Genomic DNA, 10,146 nt, shown 5'->3' on the forward strand with positions numbered 1-10,146 from the left:
AGGGTAGGGGGATAGGGGCTAGGGTAGGGGGATAGGGGCTAGGGTAGGGGAGATAGGGGCTAGGGTAGGGAGATAGGGGCTAGGGTAGGGAGATAGGGGCTAGGGTAGGGAGATAGGGGCTAGGGTAGGGAGATAGGGGCTAGGGTAGGGGAGATAGGGGCTAGGGTAGGGAGATATGGGCTAGGGTAGGGGAGATAGGGGCTAGGGTAGGGAGATAGGGGCTAGGGTAGGGAGATAGGGGCTAGGGTAGGGAGATAGGGGCTAGGGTAGGGAGATAGGGGCTAGGGTAGGGAGATAGGGGCTAGGGTAGGGAGATAGGGGCTAGGGTAGGGAGATAGGGGCTAGGGTAGGGAGATAGGGGCTAGGGTAGGGGAGATAGGGGCTAGGATAGGGAGATAGGGGCTAGGGTAGGGAGATAGGGGCTAGGGTAGGGAGATAGGGGCTAGGGTAGGGGAGATAGGGGCTAGGGTAGGGAGATAGGGGCTAGGGTAGGGGAGATAGGGGCTAGGGTAGGGAGATAGGGGCTAGGGTAGGGAGATAGGGGCTAGGGTAGGGAGATAGGGGCTAGGGTAGGGAGATAGGGGCTAGGGTAGGGAGATAGGGGCTAGGGTAGGGAGATAGGGGCTAGGGTAGGGAGATAGGGGCTAGGGTAGGGGAGATAGGGGCTAGGGTAGGGAGATAGGGGCTAGGGTAGGGGAGATAGGGGCTAGGGTAGGGAGATAGGGGCTAGGGTAGGGGAGACCTGAGGGTTGAAACGTACTCTATATTCTTTACAACCTCCTGTTGTCACGGTGAGCACAGGCCACGCCCCCATCTCCATTACGACTACCATCACGGCCCCAGCCATGGCCCCTCCCCCCTACCAGCCGGTCAGGGTGAGGCACCTGGAATCAGTTAGCAGTCAGGAGGACGGAACAGACTACCTGTGGCTGTCACACTGCCAGAGCAAGACGCCACACAGGTACACACACACATTTGTAGTTCAGTTGGTTGAGCATGGTGCTTGTAACACCAGGGTAGTGGGTTCGATTCCCGGGACCACCCATATGTTAAATGTTTGCGCGCATGACTAAGACGCTTTGGATAAAAGTGTCTGCTAAATGTTATTATATCACACACACACACACACAGACAGACACACCGTACACGCACACACACACAGAGGCAGACACACCGTACTTTGATCAGCATGACAAATCAAACCTGATGCTACCTGAGCCAGATGAGCCCTACATTAAAGACATGGACAGACGCACCGTACACGCACACATACACAGACAGACGGAAGCACACACACACACACACACACACACACACACACACACACACACACACACACACACACACACACACACACACACACATCACCTGTAAGGAGAGAGTTACCAACAACATGTTGATAATGTCTTGTCTTCCTTGTTACAGAAATATGCCTGAGGTAGCTATAGTGTCACAATGAGGTGCTCTGCCTCTTTCTCCTCTATCTACTCCTCCCTGTCCTCCTCCCTGTCCTCTTCCCTGTCCTCCTCCCTGTCCTCCTCCCTGTCCTCTTCCCTGTCCTCCTCCCTGTCCTCCACCCTGTCCTCCTCCCTGTCCTCCTCCCTGTCCTCTTCCCTGTCCTCCTCCCTGTCCTCCACCCTGTCCTCCTCCCTGTCCTCCTCCCTGTCCTCTTCCCTGTCCTCCACCCTGTCCTCCTCCCTGTCCTCCTCCCTGTCCTCTTCCCTGTCCTCCACCCTGTCCTCCTCCCTGTCCTCCTCCCTGTCCTCTTCCCTGTCCTCCTCCCTGTCCTCTTCCCTGTCCTCCTCCCTGTCCTCTTCCCTGTCCTCTTCCCTGTTCTCTTCCCTGTCCTCCTCCCTGTCCTCTTTCCTGTCCTCCTCCCTGTCCTCTTCCCTGTCCTCCACCCTGCCCTCCTCCCTGTCCTCCTCCCTGTCCTCTTCCCTGTCCTCCTCCCTGTCCTCCTCCCTGTCCTCCTCCCTGTCATCCTCCCTGTCCTCTTCCCTGTCCTCCTCCCTGTCCTCTTCCCTGTCCTCCTCCTCTTCCATAGCTCCTCTCTGGTTCAGAAGTAGACCGGGGGAGTGAGGCTGACAGTGTGCCCAGAGAAGAAACCTAGGCTGGGGCGGAGACCATGGGCTTGGGGGGTGGAGGTGGAGGAGGAGGGGGGGGGCGTGGTGTGGCTGAGCTGGGGGTGGATGGATAGCGAGAGAAAGAGAGAAAGTGATGAACATAAACTGATTAGCCAATGCAACAAATGAAACAACAGTAAAAACAATCACAAAAACATGATACTTAATAAATACATAAAGATGAATGCACTACTTGTAAGTCACTCTGGATAAGAGCATCTGCTAAATTACTCAAATGTAAACAGTAAAAACATATTTTTAAACGTTTTTTTAAAACACTAAAAAACAACAATAAAGCAGTCGTTCCCCAGTGGTAGGAGGAGAGGAGCGTCTGGGGACCTGGTAGGTTGTGTTGCCACTCCTATTAGTGTTTATAGCACCCCCTATGGTGAAGACCATGTCATTACAGATCAGAGGGAAAGACCCAGCCAGCAGCCGGAGGGAGTGTTTTCTGGGGTGGGGGAGGGGTGACCCCCAGTCCAGCCCCTATGGAGGTCAGGGTTCGCCACGCTGTCCTGCGATTGGCTAAAAGGGTTGGTCTCCATGGTGATGGCCCAGGGGGCGGTCTGGATTTGATTAGAGCTTTGATCAGCATATAATAATAATAATAATATGCCATTTAGCAGACGCTTTTATCCAAAGCGACTTACAGTCATGTGTGCATACATTTTTACGTATGGGTGGTCCCGGGGATCGAACCCACTACCCTGGCGTTACAAGCGCCATGCTCTACCATTTGAGCTACAGAGGACCACATGACAATTCAAACCTGATGCTACCTGAGCCAGATGAGCCATACATTAAATACATTTTATGAGCCCCTACATTAAAGACATGTTATGAGCCCTACATTAAAGACATGTTATGATCCCTACATTAAAGACATGTTATGAGCCCTACATTAAAGACATGGTATGAGCCCTACATTAAAGACATGTTATGAGCCCTACATTAAAGACATGTTATGAGCCCTACATTAAAGACATGTTATGAGCCCTACATTAAAGACATGTTATGAGCCCTACATTAAAGACATGTTATGAGCCCTACATTAAAGACATGTTATGAGCCCTACATTAAAGACATGTTATGAGCCCTACATTAAAGACATGTTATGAGCCCTACATTAAAGACATGTTATGAGCCCTACATTAAAGACATGTTATGAGCCATACATTAAAGACATGTTATGAGCCATACATTAAAGACATGTCATGAGCCCTACATTAAAGACATGTTATGAGCCCTACATTAAAGACATGTTATGAGCCCTACATTAAAGACATGTCATGAGCCCTAAAATTAAAGACATGTTATGAGCCCTACATTAAAGACATGTTATGAGCCCTACATTAAAGACATGTTATGAGCCCTACATTAAAGACATGGACAGACGCACCGTACACGCACACATACACAGACAGACGGAAGCACACACACACACACACACACACACACACACACACACACACACACACACACACACACACACACACACACACACACACACACACACACATCACCTGTAAGGAGAGAGTTACCAACAACATGTTGATAATGTCTTGTCTTCCTTGTTACAGAAATATGCCTGAGGTAGCTATAGTGTCACAACGAGGTGCTCTGCCTCTTTCTCCTCTATCTACTCCTCCCTGTCCTCCTCCCTGTCCTCCTCCCTGTCCTCTTCCCTGTCCTCCTCCCTGTCCTCCTCCCTGTCCTCTTCCCTGTCCTCCTCCCTGTCCTCTTCCCTGTCCTCCTCCCTGTCCTCCCCCCAGTCCTCTTCCCTGTCCTCCTCCCTGTCCTCCTCCCTGTCCTCCTCCCTGTCCTCCACCCTGTCCTCCTCCCTGTCCTCCTCCCTGTCCTCTTCCCTGTCCTCCTCCCTGTCCTCTTCCCTGTCCTCCTCCCTGTCCTCTTCCCTGTCCTCTTCCCTGTTCTCTTCCCTGTCCTCTTCCCTGTCCTCCTCCCTGTCCTCCTCCCTGTCCTCTTCCCCGGTCCTCTTCCCTGTTCTCTTCCCTGTCCTCTTCCCTGTCCTCCTCCCTGTCCTCCTCCCTGTCCTCTTCCCCGGTCCTCTTCCCTGTCCTCTTCCCTGTCCTCCTCCCTGTCCTCCTCCCTGTCCTCCTCCCTGTCCTCTTCCCCGGTCCTCCTCCCTGTCCTCTTCCCTGTCCTCTTCCCTGTCCTCTTCCCTGTCCTCCTCCTCTTCCATAGCTCCTCTCCGGTTCAGAAGTAGACCGGGGGAGTGAGGCTGACAGTGTGCCCAGAGAAGAAACCTAGGCTGGGGCGGAGACCATGGGCTTGGGGGGTGGAGGTGGAGGAGGGGGGGATGTGGTGTGGCTGAGCTGGGGGTGGATGGATAGCGAGAGAAAGAGAGAAAGTGATGAACATAAACTGATTAGCCAATGCAACAAATGAAACAACAGTAAAAACAATCACAAAAACATGATCCTTAATAAATACATAAAGATGAATGCACTACTTGTAAGTCACTCTGGATAAGAGCATCTGCTAAATTACTCAAATGTAAACAGTAAAAACATTTTTTTAACGTTTTTTTAAAACACTAAAAAACAACAATAAAGCAGTCGTTCCCCAGTGGTAGGAGGAGAGGAGCGTCTGGGGACCTGGTAGGTTGTGTTGCCACTCCTATTAGTGTTTATAGCACCCCCTATGGTGAAGACCATGTCATTACAGATCAGAGGGAAAGACCCAGCCAGCAGGGAGTGTTTTCTGGGGTGGGGGAGGGGTGACCCCCAGTCCAGCCCCTATGGAGGTCAGGGTTCGCCACGCTGTCCTGCGATTGGCTAAAAGGGTTGGTCTCCATGGTGATGGCCCAGGGGGCGGTCTGGATTTGATTAGAGCTTTGATCAGCATATAATAATAATAATAATATGGCCATTTAGCAGACGCTTTTATCCAAAGCGACTTACAGTCATGTGTGCATACATTTTTACGTATGGGTGGTCCCGGGGATCGAACCCACTACCCTGGCGTTACAAGCGCCATGCTCTACCAGCTGAGCTACAGAGGACCACATGACAATTCAAACCTGATGCTACCTGAGCCAGATGAGCCCTACATTAAAGACATGTTATGAGCCCTACATTAAAATACATTTTATGAGCCCTACATTAAAGACATGTTATGAGCCCTACATTAAAGACATGTTATGAGCCCTACATTAAAGACATGTTATGAGCCCTACATTAAAGACATGGTATGAGCCCTACATTAAAGACATGTTATGAGCCCTACATTAAAGACATGTTATGAGCCCTACATTAAAGACATGTTATGAGCCCTACATTAAAGACATGTTATGAGCCCTACATTAAAGACATGTTATGAGCCCTACATTAAAGACATGTTATGAGCCCTACATTAAAGACATGTTATGAGCCCTACATTAAAGACATGTTATGAGCCCTACATTAAAGACATGTTATGAGCCCTACATTAAAGACATGTTATGAGCCCTACATTAAAAGACATGTCATGAGCCCTACATTAAAAGACATGTCATGAGCCCTACATTAAAGACATGTTATGAGCCCTACATTAAAGACATGTTATGAGCCCTACATTAAAGACATGTTATGAGCCCTACATTAAAGACATGTTATGAGACCTACATTAAAGACATGTTATGAGCCCTACATTAAAGACATGTTATGAGCCCTACATTAAAGACATGTTATGAGCCCTACATTAAAGACATGTTATGAGCCCTACATTAAAGACATGTTATGAGCCCTACATTAAAGACATGTTATGAGCCCTACATTAAAGACATGTTATGAGCCCTACATTAAAGACATGTTATGAGCCCTACATTAAAGACATGTTATGAGCCCTACATTAAAGACATGTTATGAGCCCTACATTAAAGACATGTTATGAGCCCTACATTAAAGACATGTTATGAGCCCTATATTAAAAGACATGTTATGAGCCCTACATTAAAGACATGGTATGAGCCCAGAAAAGCCCAAATGATTGTGCCGTTATCTAATACAGCATGTACAGTGCCTTCAGAAAGTATTCATACTTCTTGACTTATTCCACATTTTGTTTTGTTACAGACAGAATTCAAAATGGATTAAATATATGTTTCATGCCAATTTAAGTCAAAACTGTAACTAGGTCACTCAAGAACAATCAATGTCATCTTGGTAAGTAACTCCAGTGTATATTTGGCATTGTGTTTTAGGTTATTGTCCTGCTGAAAGGTGAATTCGTCTCCCAGTGTCCATTGGAAAGCCGACTGAACCAGGTTTTCCTCTAGGATTCTGCCTGTGCTTAGCTCTATTCCGTTTCTTTTTATCCTGAAAAACTCCCTAGTCCTTGCCGATGACAAGCATACCCATAACATGATGCAGCCACCACCATGCATGAAAATATGAAGAGCGGTACTCAGTGATGTGTTGTGTTGGATTTTCCCAAAACATAACACTTTGTATTCAGGACAAGAAGTTCATTTCTTTTTTTTGCAGTATTACTTAAGTGCCTTGTTGCAAACAGGATGCATGCTTTGGAATATTTGTATTCCTTCTTTTCACTCTGTCATTTGGGTTAGTATTGTGGAGTTACTACAATGTTGTTGATCCATGATCCATCCTCAGTTTTCTCCTATCACAGACATTAAACTCTGTAACTGTTTTAAAGTCACCATTGGCCTCATGGTGAAATCCCTGAGCGGTTTCCTTCCTCTACGGCAACTGAGTTAGGACGGACGCCTGTATCTTTGTAGTGACTGGGTGTGTTGATACACCATCCAAAGTGTAATTAATAACTTCACCATGCTCAAAGGGATATTCAATCTCTGCTTTTTTATTCTTACCCATCTACCAATAGGAGCCCTTCTTTGTGAGGCATTGGAAAACCTCCCTGGTCTTTCTGCTTGAATCGGTGCCCGAAAATTCACTGCTCGATTGAGGGACCTTACAGATAATTGTATGTGTGGGGTACAGAGATGAGGTAGTCATTCAAAAATCATGTTAAACACTATTATTGAACATGGAATGAGTCCATCCAATTTATGTTATTTGTTAATAAATCCTCTACTGGATCAGTGTCCCAAAATCAGGACAGTTGATGCTCAATATGCGATATTTGACTAGAATGGTGTTGTAAACCAAAGTCAACTTTCCAGGACATAGACATGTCTTATATGGTCAGAAAAGCTTAAATCATTGTTAATCTAACTGCAGTGTCTAATTTACAGTAGCTTTTACAGCGGAAAAAAATACCATGCTATTGTTTGAGGATAGTGTACAACAACAAACCCCTGTTATCACGGCAACTGGTTTGGTACGTTCACCTCTGACGGTAAATAATGTACTTACATTCAGTAATCTTGCTCTGATTTGTCATCCTGAGGATCCCAGAGATAAAATGTAGCGTAGTTTTGTTTGATAAAATATTTTTTTTATATCCTAACACGATCCATGTTGTATACAGTGTTTCGCATTAATTCCGACTCTTTCAACAAAACAATCTATGAAATCTAAACGGCTAAACCTTGTTTCACCCGGTCAAGTTCGGTTTCTGTGCAATCCTCGGACACTCTAGAAGGCAACCAAACCTTGTTTCATCATTGGCTACACAACACATCATTTAGCCCATGAAGGACAAACATCATGACGCACCAAGGAGACGGGCGGTGTTCAATGACCGCCTATCGTTTTGAAACACAGCTAGCTAGCTAGCCAATGAGCTGGGCTTTACATGAGTATGTGATGGCCCTTTGCAGAAGTAACGGCCATTGTCCTGTGGATGCGCGATTCATTCTCCATTGAAAATCCACAGGAGTTTACGTTTAGCAGCGCTCGCGCTCTTCTACATTTTAGTCATTTAGCAGACGCTCTTATCCAGAGCGACTTACAGTTAGTGAGCGCATACCTTTTTCATACTGGCCCCCCCGTGGGAATCGAACCCACAACCCTGGCGTTGCAAGCGCCATGCTCTACCAACTGAGCTACACTACTATACAACAACTGAGCTACAGTCGCAGTTGTAAATGAGAACTTGTTCTCAACTGGCTTACCTGGTTAAATAAAGGTGAAATAAAATTAAATTAAAATTAAATTAAAAGTTTTCTCAAAATTAAAAAGTACAACATGGCTACTAAGAGTATAAACGCTAAATCAATAATAATAATAATAATAATAATAATAAAATAAAATAAAATAAATAAATAAATAATAATTTGACTACTATCATGAAGGAGAACCGGTCTGAAGTGACCCCATCTGAATCCACCACCTCCAACTCCAACATGGATGATCCTCTCAGAGTGATGACCAGAGTCCTGGAGGAATAATTACTTTATTACACCTTTACTCACTACGTATTCACCTTATTTATATTTGACACAATTGAAATACATTGGTCACTCCAAAGATACTTCATAAAAAATTATATTGGAAAATATATACAATATACAAATATTGACTCACCTCTGCTGGGGGCCTGTAGGCGATCTTCAGGTCTTTGACGTCCCGCTGGCAGAACGACGTAATTGGCTGGTTCTGGTCGTCGGCTGATGATGTCTCCCTGGTCTGGAGCCAATGTAGTGAGGATGTTGAAGATGAGGTCATCAGAGGCGGACTCTGCATCCTCCGCTGCCAACATGTCACTGGTGATGGCCGTCATCACAAACTGGTCCACCTATATATTGAACAAAAATAAATACATATTTTCATCAGAATAGGATAGATCAATGTTGTGTCGTACATTTAGTTTTTGATTTTAGTCATTTAGCAGACGCTCTTATCCAGAGCGACTTACAGTTAGTGAGTGCATACATTTTTCATACTGGCCCCCCGTGGGAATCGAACCCACAACCCTGGCGTTGCAAGCGCCATGCTCTACCCACTGAGCTACAGGAGACCTTGTGTGTAAAGTACTGTCTTGTTGTTTGATTGTGATATGGTGTACTTGTTGCAAATAAATCATTGTTTAATACAAATCATTAAATAAATAAATCGACCAATCAATCACTCAATCCATCCATCAATCAATGAATCAATAACTGGTGTACCTCCATCATCATCATGGTGAGAAAGCTGGGTCTGGGAGGGCTGTTGGTGACACCCTCTCTGATCCTGAATATCATTATATTTTGGGTAGAAAAATAACACATACAATGACACAAGACGACCCCAGAGGGTCACATAAGGTAACACATGTCTGAAAGCATCTATTAAAACACTTCTGTCCAAAGGGCTCCTCGACGGTAAACCAGATCTAATGATGAAGGACTCTATTCTCTACACAGGGCCCTATAAAGGGTGCCATTTGGGATGCAGACAAAGTTACAAGACAGAAACATTACAAACCTGACTGTAATCTGGAAGTAGTCCGGCTGTGTGGCCCTCCCGTGTCTGTCTAGTAACTCTGTGGCCCTCCCGTGTCTGTCTAGTAACTCTGTGGCCCTCCCGTGTCTGTCTAGTAACTCTGTGGCCCTCCCGTGTCTGTCTAGTAACTCTGTGGCCCTCCCGTGTCTGTCTAGTAACTCTGTGGCCCTCCCGTGTCTGTCTAGTAACTCTGTGGCCCTCCCGTGTCTGTCTAGTAACTCTGTGGCCCTCCCGTGTCTGTCTAGTAACTCTGTGGCCCCTCCCGTGTCTGTCTAGTAACTCTGTGGCCCTCCCGTGTCTGTCTAGTAACTCTGTGGCCCTCCCGTGTCTGTCTAGTAACTCTGTGGCCCCTCCCGTGTCTGTCTAGTAACTCTGTGGCCCTCCCGTGTCTGTCTAGTAACTCTGTGGCCCTCCCGTGTCTGTCTAGTAACTCTGTGGCCCTCCCGTGTCTGTCTAGTAACTCTGTGGCCCTCCCGTGTCTGTCTAGTAACTCTGTGGCCCTCCCGTGTCTGTCTAGTAACTCTGTGGCCCTCCCGTGTCTGTCTAGTAACTCTGTGGCCCTCCCGTGTCTGTCTAGTAACTCTGTGGCCCTCCCGTGTCTGTCTAGTAACTCTGTGGCCCTCCCGTGTCTGTCTAGTAACTCTGGCTGTGTGGCCCTCCCGTGTCTGTCTAGT

This window comes from Coregonus lavaretus (genome assembly GCF_964263955.1).
Source record: "Coregonus lavaretus genome assembly, contig: HAP1_SCAFFOLD_1834, whole genome shotgun sequence".
NCBI lineage: Eukaryota > Metazoa > Chordata > Actinopteri > Salmoniformes > Salmonidae > Coregonus > Coregonus lavaretus.